The sequence below is a fragment of the Tursiops truncatus genome, chromosome 16, assembly GCF_011762595.2.
Source record: "Tursiops truncatus isolate mTurTru1 chromosome 16, mTurTru1.mat.Y, whole genome shotgun sequence".
In the NCBI taxonomy this organism is placed as follows: domain Eukaryota; kingdom Metazoa; phylum Chordata; class Mammalia; order Artiodactyla; family Delphinidae; genus Tursiops; species Tursiops truncatus.
Window position 1 is genome coordinate 14291749 of NC_047049.1, and position 22252 is coordinate 14314000.

The 22252-nt window shown below is 44.2% G+C and overlaps 1 protein-coding gene across 1 annotated transcript in view; it reads right to left on the bottom strand.

Annotated features, from left to right (window-relative positions):
• Window positions 1-852: 852 nt before the first annotated feature.
• Window positions 853-22252, bottom strand: part of ATRNL1 (attractin like 1) — a 742727-nt gene continuing 721327 nt past the window's right edge. The window contains exons 34-35 of the mRNA XM_033841823.2: window positions 6081-6163; window positions 853-2187 (exon numbers count right to left, since the gene is read on the bottom strand). The gene's annotated coding sequence lies outside the window, so the exon portion shown is untranslated. The remainder of the gene's footprint in view (window positions 2188-6080; window positions 6164-22252) is intronic.

Here is a 22252-nt window from a genome sequence, read left to right on the forward strand (position 1 = left end):
TTGTGGCCTCTCCCGTTGCGGAGCACAGGCTCCGTGATGCGCAGGCTCAGCGGCCATGGCTCACAGGCCCAGCCGCTCCGCGGCATGTGGGATCTTCCCGGACCGGGGCACGAACCCGTGTCCCCTGCATCGGCAGGCGGACTCTCAACTGCTGCGCCACCAGGGAAGCCCTTGGCATTTTTGACATGATAATTTCAACTTACGATGGGTTTATCCCCATCATAAGTCGAGGAAGATCAGTAAATTGTGGTTGTTTTCAGCTACAACTGTGGAGCGGATTGTAACACAGCAAGAGCTGTCCGATTGGGTTAGCGGTGAACCAGGCTGGGAAATGGGTGAGTGCAGCAGTGGCCGGGAAGCCTGGGCCAGGCTGAAGGCAAGCAGGTCAGGCACAGACTGAGGCCCTGCGTGAGGCTGGGCACACAGCCCTGCGGCTGACGGTTCTGCGGAGGTGCAGGGAAGAGCAGTGTCGGGGGCACGTTTCTTCCAACCGGAGGGACTTGGGGGAGCTGAGGGCCTCTCCGAGATACACAGACCCAGCTCTCATGCCGGTCTGTAATGCTCAGGAAATAAGAGTACTTGGCACAGGAAACAGGGGACGATATGGATGGGGGCCCCAGAGGGGGGTGGGCAGGCTTTCCAGATGTGCCAGAGGCAGCCGACTCAGACTTGACCCCCTGGACGCAGACTCAGATCCGATCCAAACCCTGGGCCAAGGGCCTGCAAAGTGTCTTCACTAAGCTCCTGCAGAGAGCCGGGGGCACCGCCAGCCACTCACCTGGGGACACTTTTCCTGCAATTAGTGAAACGGAAATGTGCTACTAACAATCAGCTGGATCGAGAAGGAGGTCTGCCCTTTGCAGGTGTTCTTCTCAGGGGCCCAGCATTCCAACAAAAGGGGTTACAAAAAAGAAGCATCGGAATGGCATTGAACTTGCAATGTATTTATGATTTAGTGCAGGCAGTAGGCCGGGTCAGTCAGGAGTTAGAGGGCGAGGTGGTGAACAGGTACAGCCCTGACGAGCAGGTGGAAAGACCCCCCCCCAGGTCCCTCACTTGTCCCCAGCCAGTGGCTGCTGGGGCTGGAGGTACGGAGAGTGGGGTTAGCTAACCTTCCACGGGTACCAGCCTCAGCTTCCCAGCTCCCCGAATCCCCTCGTGGACAGCCAGCCCCATGGGGATCCCCTCCATCATAACACCGCCCCACTCCCAGACACCAAGAACCCCCAATCAACCACATGTACCGGATACCAGGCCCTCCACTGGAGTCAGACACACTGGCTTTGAATCCTGGCCCTGCCAGATATTAGCCGAGTGACACCGGGCAAGTTACTCTCCTGTTTTCCCCATCTGCCCCATGGATCTGAAGATGGCGCTCCCTCCACCCCCTGGGGCTGAGGTGAGGACTGAACAGGACAACTGAGGGCATGCGCTCGGCACAGGGCCCGGCACAGAGGAAACTCAGCCTCTGTGAGAGCAGCTGTCATTTTCAGTGCTCGAATACCCACCGGGCATCCGCTGTGGGCCAGAGTTAGGGGGCATATCAGGTGCGGCTCCTGAAGGACTCCTCTGAGTGAATGAACGAATGAATAAATGAGTCACAGAGCAGCTGATTTAGGAAGAGCTCCTACACCTCAGCGACGCCCAAGGAAGGCCATCCTGTAAATTCAAGCCTGAGCTGTCCTCGTTCCCGAAGCAGGAAGAACAGACGCCGCCCTCGTGTGGGGGTGCCTCCTTCGCTGTCTTTCGCCTTTGTTCCCTCACTGTTCATCCACTCAAAACTTGAAAACTGGCAGAAGGGTCATGACTTTTTATGAATGAAAATTGCCCAAGTACAATATAAATCTTTCCTGCAAATGATACTCCAGGGAAGCTGCTGCAGAGACTTCTGTCTTGGAGAACCTTCCCAACAGACCCAGGAAGCTGCAGGATGAGGCTCTCAGAGAGGTCAGAGGCTGTGGGTGACTCCAGAGGCCTGGGGAGGTCTATTACAGCAGCTGCTTCCCAAACTTGAATGTGCGCAGGAAGCCAATGACACTCGTCAAAATGCAGCCTCTGATCCAGCAGGTCTGGGGGGGTGGCTGAGGATCTGTACTTCTAAGAAGCTCCAGGTGAGACCCGTGCTGCCTCTCTGGACCATTCTTCAAGTGGCATGTGTTTCTCAAATCGAGGCCACAGGAGAATCACCTGGGGAATTTTTTAAACATGTTGAGCCATAATTCACACACTATACAATTCGCCCATTTAAAGCGTACGATTCGGTGGTTTTGTTATATTCACAGTGTTATGCAGCCAACACCTAATTGATTTTAGAACATTTTCATCTTACCAAAAAGAACCCCCATATCCATTAAATAGTCATTTCTCAGTTCTCCCCCATCTCCCCCAAGCCTCAGACAACCACTAATCTACTTTCTGCCTCTCTAGATTTTCCTCTTCTGGCCATTTCACATAAATGGAATCATACAATGTGTGTCCTTTGTATCTGGCTTCTAAGCATAACGTTTCTAAAGGTCAGCCATGTTGTAGCATATAATGATACTTCATTTCTTTTTTTTTTATTTTTATTTTTTGCGGTACGCGGGCCTCTCACTGTTGTGGCCTCTCCCGTTGCGGAGCACAGGCTCCGGACGCGCAGGCTCAGCGGCCATGGCTCACTGCCTTAGCCGCTCCGCGGCATGTGGGATCTTCCCAGACCAGGGCACGAACCCGTGTCCCCTGCATCGGCAGGCGGACTCTCAACGACTGCGCCACCAGGGAAGCCCACTTCATTTCTTTTTGTTGCCAAATGATAGTCCATTGCAGGATATACCACATTTTATTTATCCCTTCATCAGCCGATATGCATTTGTGTTGTTTCTACATTTGGCTATTGTGTATAGTGTTGCATGAATACTGATTTCCTATCTATACCCTGACCAATTAAATCAGAATATCTGATGATGGGGCCCAGAAAATCAGTATTTTTTTAAAGTACTTAAGGCTTCTCATGAGGTTCATGTTTGAAAATCTGTTGGGTCTTGTATTAGTTAAGGTTCTCCAGAGAGACATAACCAACAGGAGATATACAGATAGAGACAGAGATAGAGATAGATAATAGATATAGTCAGATGTCTGTCTATCTATCCAAAAGATTTATTATCTTTTAAATTTAATTTATTTATTGTTTATACAGCAGGTTCTTATTAGTCATCCATTTTATACATATTAATGTATACATGTCAATCCCAATCCCCCAATTCATCACACCACCACCCCGGCCCCCCGCCACTTTCCCCCCTTGACCTTCATCCGTCTGAGAGATTTATTTTAAAGAATTGGCTCCCATGATTGCAGAGGCTTGGCAAATCCACCATCTGCAGGGTAAGCCAGCAGGCTGGTGGCCCAGGGAAGAGTTGCAGTTCTAGTCCAAAGGCAGTCTGCTGGCAGAATTTCTTTTGTTTGGGGAGATCAGGCTTTTTCTATTAAGACCTTCAACTGATTAGATGAGGCCCACCAACATTATAGCAGATAATCTGCTTTACTCAGAGTCTACCAATATAAACATTAATCTCATCCAAAACAATACCTTCACAGAAACATCTAAATAATGTTGAATCAAATACCTCAGTACAGTGGCCTGGCGTAGTTGACACATAAAATTAACTATCACAGGTTTGTCATTCCTTGTTTAGCAACACTGACTACCTACCTCTTACGAGCTGCCACAGGCACTGCGGGTACAGAAATGAAGACATGGTCCCTGCCCTCAGAAAGGTCACAGTGTAAAACGGGGACATTGTCACTGCCTACCTCATAGGAAGAGCGTGAAGAATAACTGGAAAAATGGTATGTGTGGCAACCAGCACCATGTCTGGCAGCAGCGGGTGCCCAGAGCGGCATCTACAAATTAAGAACCAAAGAGCAACAGTTCTAAGTAGTATTTTTCTAGATGATAAGAATAGTCTTATTTTCAGAGCAATTGCATATACTAAGCCACTGCCAGAGCCATCCCCTGATACAGCATACAAAGCCCTTACTCGAGAGAGATTGACGGCCATAAAAACATTGTCCTGCTGGCCAGCAAAGCTGCATGCCTGCTGCGCCCTACAGTGGCCCACTGCCTACAGCCATACACACGAATCTAAACAGGATTATTAAAGCATAAATCCCCATCTCTTGTCTCCCTCTCGTTGGGCAAAGAGCATTACCATGTTCATTATCAGGAAATGTGAGGTTATACAATCTAATTTTTATAACTCTCCAAGGATAGTGTGGGTCATACATTAGGCTGAGATTTCAACCTTTAAAGATAAGGGGAATGTCATTTTTATTAAAAAGGACCACAAAGCATAATGAGAATTATTACCCCAAAATAACCTGGAATCCAAAGAAAAGAGTGTTTGTGATTCTCTCTAATACTCCGTCTCTGAAGCAGGAGTGCAAATTAAGCAGCTCAAGGGCATTTCCAGGACTAACCAGATGTACCCGAGCCCGGCACACAGGCGCGGGCGGGTGTAGGGCCTGACTCCTGATGCCTGGACGGCGGGAGTCTTGCCCGGGTTCCGTCTGCATTCCCTGCCTGCGCGTGTGGAAATAGGGCCAGGGAGGAGCAGATGCCAGGGCTGTCCCCACCTCCCGCCCACCACAGAAGACGTGGGCAGGCACCGAGGAACGTGCAGCACGAGAAGCCCCTGTGGCTCATGAGAGGAGACGCGCTACTGTGTCCGTTCCAGACCTGCAAGTTCCAGTGCTGGCCACCCCCTCCCGGCCCCAGCAGCCCCTCTCGGGCCTCTGTGAGCTGCTGCGACAGATGAGAGTGCTCCCAGGATGAACGTGCTCTAGAGTCAGAAGTGACCCCATAGACGTGGACTCGGAGGCATCAACAAGTCACCGGCATCTGCTCTGTCCCTTCATATGTTCAAGGGATCCCACAGTAGGTTTAATTAACTGTGTAGAGAAGTGCAAACCCATTGGTGGCCAGCATGTTCTTGACTTTCACAGTTGCAAGAGATTCAAGAAAACTTAAGACTCGAAAGCTTCAACCTCGAATGGAATACAAATCACTGGTTTTCCCGGTAATCCCGTGGGTCTGCCAGGCTAGTGGCACCTCCCACCACGCTCAGGATGTGAGCTCTCGCACGTGGGCTGTTTCCCTCTTTGGCTTTTCCTGTCGCCAGTCCCCATCCATGCAGACTTGGATGGGGAGCTCATGAATTCAAGTCTGGCTACTCTCCCACTGATCCACTGCCCTAGCTTCCCCTTGGTTCCCCTGCCTCCCAGCTTTGAAGTTGTCCGACTCTGTGGGTGAAACCGTTTCCTGGATGGTCCCCACTCCCTGCCCTTTCTCCTTTCTCACTTTCCTGCAGCTCTGCCTGTGGGTGAGGTTGCTGAGTGCCCATGGCTTGCCTCATTGGCCAGATGATAAGATGTTGAGGGCAGCCACCCAGCACCCAGAGCAGTGCCCAAGATCATGAAGCTGGTCTCAGTCATCCTTCGCAGGTTAGCTCCATCAGAATCCATCACAGTCGCGCACATGGGAAGTGAGGAAACAAGCTAAGTTTCTTAAAATTCACTCTCCCACATTTCCAATTATGCTGGAGACACTTACAACCTGTCTACTCTGCAGCTCAAGGAGAAGTTCGAAGTCCAAAGAGAAGGAGATGGGATGGAAGTCCGAGGACATAAAGGCCCATCTCAGAGTCCACTTCCAGCCTTTTATTCTCATAACCCAGGGTTGCTCAGGCAGGAAGTCCTGCCTCAGCTAATCTACCTCTTCCTTGTTGCAGTTTAAGCCAATTTCCTAAGTAGTATGGTGCACTTTTCATCAAGGACACATGGGTGGCAATTATCTTTGAGAGTGGCTATTACGGGCAGGCTTAGCAGATGACAGACTTTGAAGTTTTCAGAAGTGTATGTGTCTTTATTCCATGCCATATGGACTTCCTGCTCTGCTGTTCGGCATATTTAAACCCGTCTCCTAGCTTATCTATTTGAAATACATTTAATCTATTGGAATGGTCAGGACATCAAGTAAAACCATATATGCAGCTTCTGATCGATACCCCACCAAGGGAAATGCTTAAGCAAAGATGACTTACCCATCAACCCGACCAAGGCTCTCTCAAGAAAGTTGCAGACCTTCACTCTTCTCACTCCCTAAAATTTGAAGCTCCAGAGATTTCTGATAAAACACAGAAACAGATGTTTATAACCAGGTCATCCTAACTTCGAAGGTGTGTTTCCTTAAAACATATGTGCTATTTTGCAAATGTTTATTATCAGGTTATCCTAACTTTGAAAGTATGCTTCCTTAAAGCACCCTGTGCAATTTTGAATAATAAACTTTTATGTACAATTTAAGACGTTATCCAAAGAGAACGTTGTAGCTGGGATTTTGGTAGCTCCTTTCCCACAAAGAGATCTAGGCCCCGAACACAGACTGTGTGGAAATAAATATTAATTGAGATTCTGGTGCTAAGCTAAATCTCATGTTGTCTTTGCAAACTATCCACAGTGACACCAAACATTGCAAAAAAATTACTCTGTGCTTTAACACAGATCTGGATGAAGACTGAAACTTTAATTAGAAGTGTGTCCCTCACCCCTCATTTTGTACAGGAGATGTGTTTTCTGTCTGGGTGGTCTGCTTTGGGATGACATTAATTTTTCATAATATGTGTCTATAAGAACTTACTCTCTTCCCATCACCCTCCACTTCTCATTAGTGCTGGGTGTGAGGAAAATACTCAAGTTTTGAAATAATCCTTTGAGGCAGGAGGGACAGACAGCTCTTTGTTGAACAAATCTGTGCTTACTATTCAAAACAGGGAAAGTGTTGATATTTCAAAACAAGTTTGGGGGGTTCACCAAGGCAGGCTTCTGGTTTCTAGATGTCAGACCCACTAGATGCCCAGGACAAGGGGCTCTCCTACACATGCTGGAGTCCCGCCCCCCCCCCCCAACCGCCACCCCAAGGAAGATGGCACTGTTGTGACCCAGAGTAAGGGAAGGTCTTTGTAGGCTCAGGGAAAAATGACACGGTTGTTTTGGTGACAGGGTGGGGTTGGGGAGTGAGTTTTGGACCTCAGTTCTGGGACTTGCAGCTCACAGAATGTTTCTGGAATGAAAGGCCAAAAACACAATTAACTTCAGCTTCCGTGAGTGACTGACCTGTTTCTCCCAATGGTTTCATGCAACAAAACACCCATGGAACATTGGCAGAAGGAAAACCAATCCTGGGCAGGAAACAAGTGATATTCTCAAAGGGGATGGAAGAAAGAATGGAAAGTTATTTTCCTAATGGAGCAAGAAAGTATTTTTCATCCAGTTATGACTAATAAAACAAAAATCACAATTGCCATTAAAAAAAATCAAAGGATTCATTGTTCTCTTTGGAGACACCATTGCCATTTCAGATCTGAACAAGTCGGCTTGGTTTTTGTCAGTTCAATAGATGTGTGTGTAATTTTAGTGACAAATGCTTTAAAAATATGTTTATTATCTGGATTTTTCCTTCTAATTTTCAATACTTTTTCTCTCTTCTGGATGAACAGCAAATCAAGAGATATTAGAATAAAAAATTTACTGCAAGACCCCTCAAAAAACCAAGTGCATTTTATTTGTGTCAAAATTCTAATAGCTAAGTCTGTCAATACAAATAGAAAAATATGAAAATCAAAATCACTTTATACTAAAATATCCCATTATTCCCTCTCAGCTTCCACCCCCTTTCCCTTTACTTTATTGTCTTTATTATAGTAAGCACAAGAAGAAATAAGACACAAAAGCAAGAAATCCTGGCTCCAGAGAGGCAATTGCATTTCCAAGCACAAGAATTGATCACCTACTCTTCCTCTTCATGCTGTTTAAACTCATATTAGTCTTTCTAATTTTAACGGCAAAAGTCAGCTTGGAAAGAATGATTTTGTGCATATTTTCCCAATATGTTAACAATTCCAACAGCGAGGAGTCAACCAGTTATAACATCCATCATAATCATCGAGACTGCGGTAAGAGGAGATAATTATGAATGGAAAAAATATATATTATTTGTGTCTAATAGCAGCTTCGGATGATGAGACGAGGGTCTTGCTCATGAGAACACATGTTTGGTAATTGAGATCTCATTTTGAAGATTAATTGTTCAGTGACAGCTGTCTGAGACATATTCCCTTGTCACTGACAGAAAACGGCTCCTCTGTGTCTGTCCTTCTGCAGTCCTCGGCTTTGGGCTGACAGTTGAGCAAGCCATTGAGGGCCCAGGGCCACAGTTTTGCAGGGGCCTTTGGTCATGGTTCTGCCTCAAATAAATATTCCCTCCTTAGAAACTCACTCTTCCACCAGACTCTTGGGGCCGTATTCCCCAGAGGATGCTTTGTGTTCCAAAGTTGGTGGATGAAATCATTTTAGGCGAGACAGATGTAGATTTCATTTTAATATCTATGTAGTTACTTTCCTGTGTATCATTGAAAATACAATCAGCACACCCAAATGTAATTTCAGAGGTAGGATTACTCAGAATGAGGCAAAGTAACAAAAGTCAGTATGTTTAGGTAAATGCAAACAACAATAAGTAAATTATAAGACAGGCATTACTTAGACATGGCAGGAGACAAGAAGATGGTTGGAGAATGACTGAGGTTTGGAAACCACTGCTGTGAAACTTTGTTTCTCCCCAAACATAAAAAAAGGAAGTCCTCACTCCTTTCCCTGGGAGACAGAGCTGGGATGGTGGGAGGGTGTTTAGATTGCATGTGTCCAACACTCAACTTTCGGACACTCAACACTTTTTTTTTTAATCATTTTACTGTTTATTACCATATTCACATTTGAATTGGCAGAACTGTTCCCATGACAGACAAGACAGACCTGTCATTCAAGGAAGAATAAGTGAAGGTTTTCATAAAGCTTGAGGAGAGAAGTCCCACAGTAACTAACACAAGGATGGCTGCAGCAATCTCAGACAATGGTGTGCAAGTAGGTAGGAACAAAGGGCGTTCCAGCAGTAGCTGGCCTACGTGTGTTGGCCTGAGACCACTGCTGTTTCCTAAGGGGAATTTCTTAATATGTTGGTAAGCAGATCACTTGCAACAGACATGTAAGTGGAGCAGGGTGACACTTTGCAGAATAAATCCTATAAGTTTCTGGGCAGGTTCTACAAATCTCATTGGTGATAAAGGGTTGCTGAATTATGATTCTGCAAAGGTAATCCCATAAACAGATATCAGGGAATTTTACAACTGGTGAAATTCTTAGGCCAAAAATTAAATAGCCACACATACCAAGCCTACACACGGTGAATTAAAATGACGCCATGTTAGGCCTTCTGAATTCAGATATGTCAGTGGTCTCTAGTGGGCTTAAAAACAACACCTGTTCGCGTTGCCAGGGTTGTCAACACGTGGTCCTCAAAATTACAATCCGGACTTCGATTTTGGCATCGAAATGGGAAAAGCAGAAGCAAAACAACGTGTGCGTCTTTGAATTCTATGCCTTAAAAGTCTCCCAAGCCCTGCTTCCAGGAAATCTTAACCTCCCGGATGCAGAGACTCAATCTATTATAGAAACACTTAGACCTGCAGCTGCAGCAACAACGTCTGAGCTGTACGGGGGCAGGCCCTGCTCTAGGTCCTTAGCTGGAATTATCTCATCCCAGCCGCCATCACTCCCAGGGCGGGGTCGTTAGTCCCTTTTTAAAGATGCAGAAGCTGAGGCACAGAGAGTTAACCCCTTGTACATGGAAGAACCTGGATGTGAACTCAGGTCCAGAACCTGCCCTGGTAACCATCACAAGTGTTATAAATGCCTCAAATTTTCTATCACTCAGTGCTCTCCCCTCATCAGGTGCTCTGAAATGTGAAATCCACTGTGAGGCCCAAGTCCAGATCTCCTGAGCCAAGACCGCGGAGGTCGCTGACGCACAACCTATTCAACCAATTGTCTGTCCCTCCTGAAGGCTGTGGCCTTGGCCGATCTGCATTTTTCAAGAAAAGAGTAGAGGTGCTGTCAGTAAGAGGGGATGTTTGCAAGAAACGGATAGGTAATTATTTTCTTTCTTTGTGTTTAAATTTATGGTAAGTAAGAAATTTAAAATTGTGGTAGCAGGATGGAAAAATAGTCTGACCACTATGTCTCAGCTGTATTAGAAAAATGAAACACCTTCAGTTTTTTTTTAAACTTGATCTTCTCTTCCAGACTCCATCATTTCAGGATCAGCTATGCCTTTTGAGAAAACATGATTGAAGAGCATCTACACATCATTTCTCAGCTTTCCGTGGCTTTTCCCAAAAAGAGCGCCTGTTAGGGTGCATAGAGGTAATTTTTCAACTCTGCTGTCAAATTGCCTATGAAAACGACTCTTCTTCTCAAGGTCAAATTAGCCTTTGAAGAATACTTAGGATCAGTGAAGGAAAATTACTCTTAGGCATCCTAATGACAGGTAATAGAAAGAGAACTCCGGTCCCTTTGTCGAGTTATGAGAATTCACCAAATGCCAAACTTAGGTAGTAAGAAAAATACGCACTGTGTGAAGATAGACACACACCGTTTGAGATGGGCAGGCAGTGGACTGTGAGTTAGTTCTGCTTTGGCACTGATGATGGTCAATGCCAAGTTTCTGACACACACATGCGGAAGGTGCTAGACCAAAGCCCTGGGGTATTTTCAGGTTACAATAAACCTGTTAGGTTAGGTTGCAAGAAACACACTTGTGCTTACCACGGGGACAAGACAAAAAGCCATCTAGAAGCTCTTATCTCCTTCTCCTCGTCTGAACAAAGGTATGAAAGGAACACTTAAAAAAAAAAAAAAGAAAGTCAAACTGTCTGTGTATTTAAAACAACTTGGAGACAACTCCCCAAAGACAATCATCAAGATTCACCTAGGTTCTGACATCAGAATTTTCTCCCATTTTCTTCTTTCTTTCCTTCTATTATCTCTATGTCAGACCAGTACCAACCAATGGCAAAACCAGATCCACCACCCTCACTTAGAGCCTGGATTTTGTGGGGCAACCAGATGGAGGGGCTTCAGTGAAGGGCACAGCCAAGTTTATGGCCCGAGCACGTCTCATCAGGGCAGCTGACTAACACCCTCTAGACTTGTCATTGAAAAGCCCATTCCTGAGAATTCCCTGGCCGTCCAGTGGTTAGGACTCTGCACTTTCACTGCCGAGGGCCCAGGTTCAATCCCTGGTTGGGGAACTAAGATCCCGTGAGCCGTGTGGCACAGCTAAAAAAAAAGAAAAGAAAGAAAGCCCATTCCCATTCAGCGCAGCCGCTGACATCTGCATTCTCAACGATTCATGAATGAAGGACATTCATAGAGCCCACACTAACCTCCTTGTCTACACTGTCTTTCTCGTGGCTAACACTTAAGGGAGCTGACCAGAGCCATCCTATCTGGTTCAGTGATAACTGACATTGCCCAGTCTCTTACTGTGCCAGGCACTGTGCTAGCAACTTTGCTGAATTAAGGTAGTTTTTCTTTACAACAGTAAAGATTCCCATTTTACAGGCGAGGAAACCAAGGAAGCACATAGGTAGACCAGGCCTGAGACTGGCAGGGTAGTAAACCCCAGAGCTCATATTGTCAAATCCACCTGAAGTTGGGCTCCTAGTGTGGTACTGACACCCACCACTGTGCTGTACAAATCCTTCAGGAGGGACCCACCCCAAGGGCAGAGTTGCCCTGAAAAACATACTATTCCATTCATTGACTCTATAAAGATATGAGCATCTCCCATGAACTAGACACTGCTCTGGATACTCAAGATATAGCAGTGAAAAAAAAAAAAGGAAATTCCATTAAGTCAAGAAGCTTATATTCTAGTGAGGAGTGAGAGACAGACCAATGAGCAAAGAATATGGCCAGTGGTTAGTGATAACAAAAAACAAAGTCGACTGGGGGGGTGGTGGTATTTCATACAAAGTGGTCAGAGAGGTCCTCTCTGAGGAGGAGACACTGAGCAAAGGCCTGGAGGGAGTGAGGGAGAAAGTCAGGCAGATGACGGAGAGCAGCGTGTTCCAGACAGTTGGGAACAGTGAGCGCCAAGCCTCTGAGCAGCAGTGTGCTCGGAGGAACATCAGAGAAGGACGGCAGGACTGCGGTTAGAGAAGGCAGGACAGTGGGACCCTATGACCACTCACTCACTCAAACACACGCTGAGCACCTCCTGTGAGCTGTGCAGCCAAGGGAGAAACATCAAGAGGCAATCCCAGCCTTGCAGGAAGAAACACACCCACTGGCGACTCAGGACACAGAATCACGGAAGAATTCCTGGGGGAAACGAGATAATAATGCAAAATGAGCTAAAGGAGAATGTAAAGGAGTCAGGAGAGATCCCTGTGGACTGGGAGCACCTGAGAAGGTATAGGAGGAAGTGGAAACGTTCTTTGACCTTGAAGGATAGCAGGAGTCCTATAGGTCTAGAGAAAAAGGGCGGTGCCTGGCACATAGAAGATACTCCATGAACATTGGTTGCACGGACTGAATAAATTAATCACCAAACAGGGAAGCAGTGGGAGATAAAACACGGAGGCTAATTGGGGTCATTCTTTAGAGAGAGCTGAATGCCACCCTACAGCATTCGGTAGAGAATTAGGGCATTTCTGTTCATCTCAACCTTAAGAACAATGATTAATGTACTGTGTAAACTGCAATCTTATTTTTCATAGGCAACCATTTTGAATGCATTGTCTAGGCTACTAGAACTGAAAAATATTCAGCACATGAGTTTAAAGTTTTTCTTTCAGGGGCTTTGGCCCAACTGTCATTAACAAGATTGGTCTATAAAAGCTTGTGATCACGTTGTACGTTCCACAAGAGATGGAAGGCCAGGCAGTGCCTAGATCTTGTGAAGGAGAAACTCGAAAATTCATAGATAATTGCCTCAGTCACCCCAGATTCTTGCTAATGTTAGAGGTGCATGCCAGTGCAGATTTAAAGTGCTCATGGGACTGTTTCTTGGGAAATGGCTGCAGTATTTTACCACGATCCCTTATTGCACCAAAGCAGCTGCAGGAGACTGTAAATGACATCACGCTGGCTGAGGCGGGTGGGGGGAATCTTTGTTTTATTGTGGACAAAGTCTCAGGCTAGATGAACTGTTCTATTTTTCCCTCAAGAATCAGGGCACATGTAAACTTCAGAAATGGACCATCCACATCCAATTGTCAGGAGAATCGGTTTTGATGTGAAATTGCAATTTGGACTGAAGACCAATATCTTGCATGCCATATTAAATAAAACATCACATACGGCTTAGAAGAAGTAGGAGGGAGAAAAAAACGTTTGAAAAAATTTAGCAGAGTCACAGATGCCAGTTAAACCCAGGACAGAAGCTCCCTTCCCAAGACACCGTATGACGGCCTATTGCTTCTAAAACAATGCATAAACAACACAAGCAATTCAGCCACCATAGAGCTAGGAACGATTATAGGAAAAAGTGATTTGTTTATGTGCCCAGCAGAACTCTCCAACAGCAGCAGCTGCTCTGCAAGAGGTAATTCACAATCGACCATCACTTGGCACTGTTGCTGAATTTATTAAACATTAAAATAAGTCAACTCCTTTTGTCAACTTCTTCTGAGAAAACAAGGCCAAGGTTCAGCATTGCAAGCCTTTGAGATGGGGTGATAATGGCTCCTCAAAGAGGGAAGGGTAGAGAGTAGAGAACACCAGGTGTCAGCTTTATCCTTTCATCCCCTACTAACCCGTCACCCCTCCTGCTCTCCAGGGCAGTCTAAACATGCACCATAGCAAAGGCTTTGGCGTGGGGTTGGATGGAAGCGAGGTGAGAGGCTTTCTAGCCTCTAGCTTCTACACACACACTTTCAGCTAAGCAGCCACTAAAGGAGAGGGCATTTCTTTTACCCCGTTCTGCTCCCACTTCCACCAATGACAAGAGGGCACTTAGAAGTAAAGGTCTCAAAACTGAAAGAAAGCCCAGCCTGCCTGGGAGAGATGAAGTGGCTCCTATTTCCTTTAAAAATCACACAAAAGGCCAATAAATGAGTGCCTCCCTGTACCTCCTCAGGGCAATGTCTCAACCCCAAACCCAGGAGAGACAAGTTTGATGAATTTTCCGGAGATTAGAGCAGGGACTGCTGTGATCGATTCCCCAGAACCACCCATCTTTGGGATGGAAGACAGGCGTGTTTCCTGTGCTCTGATGAGGACTTTATCGTCTTAGGTCCAGGAAGAGGAAGAAAAGCTTGACTGATCTTTCTGATGACAGCATTATTAAAACTTTCTATCTCCCATCATTCCATTTCTTTCTCATTGTCTAGTGACCTTTTTTATTGGATGGTGAAGGGAGAGCCTTGTTGCCTTAAACTTATGATCCATTGCTTCGATTTAGTATTCTATTTATTCAAAAACATATCTATTGCCCAGAACCTCTGGCAATATGTTGGAAATACAGATGGGAAAAATATGACTCTTATCAGCTCAGGTGCTTGGCTTAAAAAATAGCCCAAAGTATTATCTAGCAGAAAATATCAGACATCGTTTGCAAAGTGTTGTATCCCAAGTGAAAAGGTCAAAAAGGTGGGAAGGTGGCCAGGTATGGGGCTGCTTGTTTTCCAAGGATATTGGTAAGGTCCCAATAATGTGGATACCAAATTGAAGGCACAGATCTGCTCAAAAATATGGGTAAATCCTTATGTTCTAATTCTTCCCTCCTGGATGTAGTTGTGCCATTTATAGGTTTGCTTTGATGAATTACAATAATGGTTCTGAATGGTACAAGAGTGCTTGCAAAGTATATTTATAGAAGGCTAATTTATTCATCAGATAATCTCCAGGGAAGAGGGCTTGACTGACGGTGTATAAATCTGTGCACGGGAGCAAGCAGCTTTTCTCCTTTCTTCTAGTGGAAAATAAACATGCATTTCCATTGCTGACGGAGGGAGTCAGAAGTTCCAGGTAGAGAAATATAACTTGAAAAGTCCAGCTCTTCGTAAGAATGTCTGCTGTGGAATCTAAAACTTGGAAATGTGTGATGTTCAGTTCAGCTGAACTTCTGGTGACCTCAGAGAGAAAGGCCGCGGGTCAGGATCGTCATAACATCTGGGTCTGAGGGGACTGTGATCTTCAGGGGCAGCCAATGAGGAAATAAAACCAGAGAATCAAAACTCCTGGAGGTTGTCAAGCCTCTGTTTAACATCAGTTCTGACAAGCATGTCTCAAGTTCTTAAATGCCTATGGAACGAGGTGCTGTGAAAACAGAACTTCATGGCTTTCATTCCTGCCCTCTTGGAGATTATAGTGTTAGAAAAACACCTACTGGGGTTTTCACTGGAGTTTATTTTTCCCTGAATTAAGATTTGGCAAAGAGCGAGGGAAAGACTCTTCCAATCCTACAAGACCGATACTTGCCACTTTTTTCTCAACTGGCCTACTCTCCAAATCGTGTTAGGATTTAAGAAGCAAACACTAGTCAAAAAGAAAAGGCCATTTTTGGCAAAAATGAAAACTATTCCAGGTCCAAGGCAAATTCAAGAGGCAAATGAAAGTTCAAAGAAGAAAGAAAGAAATTAGTTCCGAATATTAGGAATTCTAAAAGTAGTGGCACGGAAAAAAAAAAAAAAGTGGTGGTAAGAAAACAAATCACTGTCCCGGGTTTGCAGTAAACCTGCCCTCCACTCAGAATACTAGATAAAATCAGGACTAGGCTGATACGTTGACCAGCAACTCTGTGTCTAGATCTGAAGCTGTCCCTGAGGACATTCCTCCAGCAGGTTAAGGGTCTCAGAGGAGAAAGAACTGAGACCAGGGGACCTCCTGGCCTTCCCACTGGGGCTGCAGCTAAATCTAAGTCAGACAAGTCCTTCAGAGGAAAAGAACATGTGACATTAGGACCTCTTCACGGAGCAGGTGCGTTTAAGGTGCTGCATCAGAAGGTGAAGTTCAATTTCTTTGCCTGCGTCGGGGCTGGTTCTGTGGCTGCTTAGCCAGCAGAAGGCTGTGGAAGTGACACTGAGCAATTTCTGAACCTGGCCTTTCAGAGGACTGGCAGCCTCAGATTTCTTCCTCCTGGAATACATATGTCTCAGGGAGACTGAGCCCCGAAGCACGAAATTTGGCTACCCTGCTGGAGAGAACATAGCAAGAGACTACACAGAAGGAGGTCCTGAGGCTACATGGAAAGGGAGAGAGGCCCAGACATTCTGGCCTCCCAGTCGGCCTCCGGATGACTCCAGCCCCATTTTATGGCAGTCTCCTGCAAGACTCAAGGAAGACCACCCAAAGATTTTCCAGGTTGAACCCACTCAACCCACAGAACTGTGAGACATAATAAAATGGTTGTCATTTTAAGCTGCTAACTTTAGGGGTTATTTGTTACACAACAATGAAAAACTGAAACACAAGGACATCTGAGTGTTGTTTTTTCATCCAGCCATTGGTTCATTCGTGTATTTGTCTATTTGACACATACTTGCTGAGTACCTGAAATATACCAGGCACGCTTTTAGTTGCTGGAGAATCAGCAGGGCCAGGACATACCCGATTTCTGAACCCTTGGAGCCTCCAGCTCAGCAGCAGAGATAGCCGTGACCATCAAACAAGCCGTTATAACCACGATGGGGGCCACAGAGGGTAAAGACTAGGATGCTGTGGAAGGTGCACAAAAGAGCCAGCACCAGACAATGTAAAATTCGCAATGTTTGGCATCTAATCAAAAATTACCAGGCATGTAAAGAACCAGGAAGAAACAACCCAGGAAGAGGAGAAAAGTCAGTAATAGAAACGGACCAAGAAACGACACAGATGCTAGAATTAGCAGGCAAGGACATTAAAGCATTTATAACTATATTCCATGACATGGAAGATAGTAAAAAAGACTCAAACCAAGCTTCTAGAGATGAAAGTTAAAAGAGATGGAAAATACACTGGATAGTATTAACAGCATATAAGACAATACAAAAGAAAATTGAACATGAAGACAGAGCAATAAAAAATACCCAAAATGAAGCACAGAGAGGGGGAGAAAAAAGACTAAAAAGGAAACAAAACAAAAAACAGTGGTCCATGAGCCAACATCAGGTCCTCTTGATGGGGAGGAAGGGGCAGATAAAATATTTTAAAAATAACGGCTAAATTTTTCCCAAACTTGATGAAAACTATAAATCCACAGACCAAAGAATCTCAAGGACCCTCAAGCACAAGAAATACATATATAAACTACACCAAGATACATCATAATCAGGTTGTTTAAGACAAGTAACAAAAAGAAAACCCTTAAAACCAGGCAGAGGAAAAATTGTACAGAGGCATAAAGATAAGAATGACAGAAAATTTCTTCTCAGAAGTAATGCAAGCTAGAACATAGTGGTGTGACATTGTTAAAGGGTTTTTGTTTGGTTGGTTTTTGGTTTTTTGTGGGGGAGGGTTTAGGCTCTCAACCTAGAATTCTACAGCCAGAAAAAGTATCTCCCAAAAATGAAGATGAGAAGCTAAGTCAGCTCATCATCTTACATTTTCTGGCTTCACAACTGTTTTCTACTTTTTTTTTTAATATAAATTTATTTATTAATTTATTTATTTTTGGCTGTGTTGGGTCTTCGTTGCTGCACATGGGCTTTCTCTAGTTGTGGCGAGTGGGGGCTGCTCTCCATTGCGGTGCGTGGGCTTCTCATTGTGGTGGCTTCTCTTGTTGCGGAGCACGGGCTCTAGGCACGTGGGCTTCAGTAGTTGTGGCACATGGGCTCAGTAGTTGTGACTCGTGGGCTCTAGAGCACAGGCTCAGTAGTTGTGGCACATTGGCTTAGTTGCTCTGCGGCACGTGGGATCTTCCCAAACCAGGGCTTGAACCCATGTCCCCTAGCATTGGCAGGCGGATTCATAACCACTGTGCCACCAGGGAAGCCCTGTTTTCTACTTTTGAAGTTGAGGAAATAAACTTGGAAAGGCAACTGTCAATTCTCCTCAAGTTGATCTATAGGTTTGACACAACACAATCCCAACGAAAATCCCAGCATGTTTTTCTTTATCCAAAATTGACAAGCTATCTCCAAAAGTCATATGGAAAAGCAAAGAACCTAGAAAGCCCAAACAAACGTGAATAAAAAGAACAAATTTGGAGGGCTTGCACTAAATGATTTCATGATATTACAAAGTTACAGTGATTACGACAGTATTGCATTGGTGTAAGGTAAACATATATATCATTGTAAAAGGATAGAGTCCACACATACGCCTACTTTGGTCTTTTTGATTATGACAAAGGTGCCAAAGCAATTCAATGAAAATTGTACAGTCTTTTAAACAAATGGTGCTGGAATAACTGAATAGCCAATAAATAAATAACTAAATAAAGTCAAAAAGAATAATTGGATTGAAAGAAGAAAAAGTACCTCAACCCTTACCTCATGTGATATGCAAAACTTAACTCAGAATGGATCATAGACTTAAATGTAAATGTTAAAACTATAAGACTTTTAGGGGAAAATATAGGGGAAAAAAATCTAATCCATCCTGGATTTCACAGAGATTTATTAAATAGGACACAAAGTAATAAAGAAACAAAATCAATAAATTGGGCTTTATCGCATCTAAACTCTATTTAAAAGGCACTATTATGAATACAGAAATGCAAACCACAGCATGGTAGAGAATATTTGTAAAACATATACCCTAAAAAAGACTTATCAATAGATTATATAGAATCTCTTACAACACAATAATAAGAATACAAGCAAGCTACTTCATCAGAGAATATATACAGACGGCAAATAAGCTCATGGAAAGATACTCGACATTATTAGTTATTAGGAAATACAAATTAAAACCACATTGATATACAATTATACACTAACTGGAATGATTAAAATTACAAAGCCTGACCAAAGCAAGTATTGGCCAGGATGGGGAGCAACTAGAACTCAGATATGCTGCTCTCTGGAATGTAAAATAGTACAACCACTTTGGAGAATAGTTTGACCCTTTCTTTAAAATTAAAGTGTACAGCTACCATACGACCCAGTCATTCCACTGCTAGGTATTTATTCAAGAGAAATGTAAGCATGTGTTTACATACAGACCTGTAAATTAATGTTTATGGCAGCTTTATTTGTAATAGTCCCAAACTGGAAATAAACCAAATGTCCATCAAATTGTGGTATAGCTATCCAATGGGATACTACCATTAATAAAAAGGAATGAACTATTGATGCATACAACATAGATGAATCTCAGAATAGTTATGCTGAGCAAAAGGAGACAGAAAATCAAGAGTGCCTACTGTATGATTCTACTCATTCTAAATTTTTGAGAATGCATGCATACCACCACTACATTCAATCCATACCACCTCTTTGGACAGCAACTTGCAATATGTAAAAGTATTCAAATGCACCTACCCTTTAATCTGACAACTCTACAAATATGAATTTATCTTATAAATGTCTATAAGATATTAGTATACAAACAACCTAATTTAAAAATGGGCAAAGGACTTAAATAGCTATCTGTCCAAAGAAGATATACAGACGGCCAATTAGCACATGAGAAGCAGCTCCACATCGCTCAAGATTAGGAAAATGCAAATCAAAACTATAATAAGATACTATTTCACTCCCACTGGGATGGCTATTATGAAGAAAACCAAACCAAAAAAAAAAAAAAAAAAAGAAAATAACAAGTGTTGGCAAGGATATGGAGAAATTAGAGCCCTTGTTCATTGCTGATGAGAATGTAAAATGGAACAGTCCCTGGAAAATAGGATGGCAGTTCCTCAACAAACTAAACATAGAATTACTGTACGATCCAGCAATTCCATTTCTGGGTATATACCTAAAAGAACGAAAAGCAAGGACTCAAACAGATATTTGTACACTCATGTTCACAGCAGCATTATTCACAACAGCCAAGGTAGACGCAACCCAAATGTCCACTGATGGATGAATGGATAAACAAAATGTGGTATGTATACACACAGTGGAATATTATTCAACCCTAAAAAGGAAGGAAATTCTGACACATGCCACAACATGGATGAGCCTTGAGGACAGTAGGCTAAGTGAAATAAGCCAGTCACAAAAAGGACAAATACTGTCTGATTCCACTTATATGAGATACTTAGAGTAGTTAAATTCATAGAGACCAAAAGTATCAATAGAATGGTGGTTGTCAAGAGGATAGGAGGAGGCAAGGGTGTAGTGCGGTGGGACTGGGACAGAGAAGGGGAAATTATTGTTTAATGGGTGCGGAATTTTAGCTTTATAAGATCAAAAGTTTTGGAGATGAATGATGATGTTTGCACAACAATGTGAATGTACTTAATACCACTGAACTGCACATTTAAAATTTTTATTTTACATATATTTTATCATAATAAAAATAGAAAAAAATGTTAATATAAGATATTCCCTGCAATGTTGTATATAACAGCAAAATACCAGCAACAACCTAAGTGCCTGTGAATTGGGACCTAGTACAAAATAAAATCACATTTAAGAAAATGTAGCCATTAAAAGTAATTAGATGGCTCTCTATATGATAGCAGATGATCTCCAAACCTTCCTTGTAAAAGGGGAAAAAATCAAGAAAATAGTGTGTGCTCCCTCCCAATTATATAAATTAAAAAGAGGGGCTGTGATTTTACACACAAACTTGGACACACACATAGCTGCATGTGGAAACGTTATCTACAAGGATACATAAAGAACTGGTACCAGTTACCTCTGGGAAGGGTGGGAGAGACACTTTTTCATTCTCTGAATTTAAAAAAAGAATTTTTTTTTTTTACCAGATATTCATTTTTCATTATTATTTATTTGGCTGCGTTGGGTCTTCGTTTCTGTGCGAGGGCTTTCTCCAGTTGCGGCGAGCGGGGGCCACTCTTCATCGCGGTGCGCGGGCCCCTCACTGTCGCAGCCCCTCATGCTGCCGAGCACAGGCTCCAGACGCGCAGGCTCAGTAGTTGTGGCTCACGGGCCCAGTCGCTCCGCAGCATGTGGGATACTCCCAACCGCTGCGCCACCAGGGAAGCCCTCATTCTCTGAATTTTTACCAGGAGCATGCATAGCTTTTTCATTTAAGAAGAGTTAATTTAAAAAAATTGTCACCTGCACTGTAGATTTCATGCTTTCACAGCTCCTGAGGAGCCTTCTTCCCACACTTAGCACCTCCCTCTAGTAATTTCCCCAGCTTGCTCCTCACCAGCTTCTTGTCACCTGCCCTCAGAAGAGCACCGTTCCCCACAAAAGCCTCTACTCAGACCTGCTCCCTCCTCTAGAGATGGGCTTTCTCGTCTTCCTCTCACTGATAAGCTTCCTGAAGTGGTGGTGTTGGCTGCTGTCTCCATTTCCTCACCTGCCAGTCACTGCACAGTCTCCTGCAATCTGGCTTCTGCTCTCTTGATCTCCTGCAGCTGCTGTCTCTCCAAGCCCCTGGTGACAGCTGCCTTCTTGCCAAACCCAAAAGCTTTATTCAGGGCTCCCTTCCCTCACTGACTTCCTGGCAGCATTCGGCAATGACCACGTCCCTGTTTCTGAACTTCTATCTTCCTCTTCCCTCACTGGACCGTATGTCCCATGAGTCTGGGAGATGTTTGGGTTTTGAGCATCATCGTCACCACAACATCCTCGGTGTCAGCAAGATGCTTTGCATACAGCAGGTGCTCAATGAATACTTGCTAAAAGAACCAAGCCCTCCTTCCCCCTCCTACTTAACCACCTGCTCCGTTTCTTCTGCAGAATATCCCTCACTGTGGATATTCCTCAGTGCTCAGGCTTTGCCCTTCTGCCCTTCTCTATGGCAAGACATCTGCACACCTTTCCCCAACGTAACCAGGGATGTGCTGGCCCCGCATGTTGGTCCCTCTACAGCTCCACCTCCAGTGCTTTGTAGAAGCCATTCCTTGGATGGCTCTTCAATTCAGAGTAAGAGCTGGTCTGAACTTATCTGCTCCTCCAAGCCAGTAACCTCTCCAATTTTCAGGAATTTTGTATTGTTAGTTCTCATCTATTTATCCAGTCAGCAATCTGACCAGCTCTGCCTGTAAATGTTGCTTTCTCTTCCTCGCCCACTCTCTCCACTCCCGATTCCCTGGTACAAGCCTCAGCTCCCCGAACCCAGTGCCCTGCCCAGACTTCCAACTGGCCTCCCGGTCTCCTATCTCTTGCCCTACTAATACGTCCTTCATACGGCCACCACATTAATATGTAAAAAGCTCTTTCCCAACCACAACTAGAAATTAAGGTACTCACTTTAAAATGGTTCATTTTAGGCTATGTGAATTTCACCTCAATTAAAAAAAATTCAATTA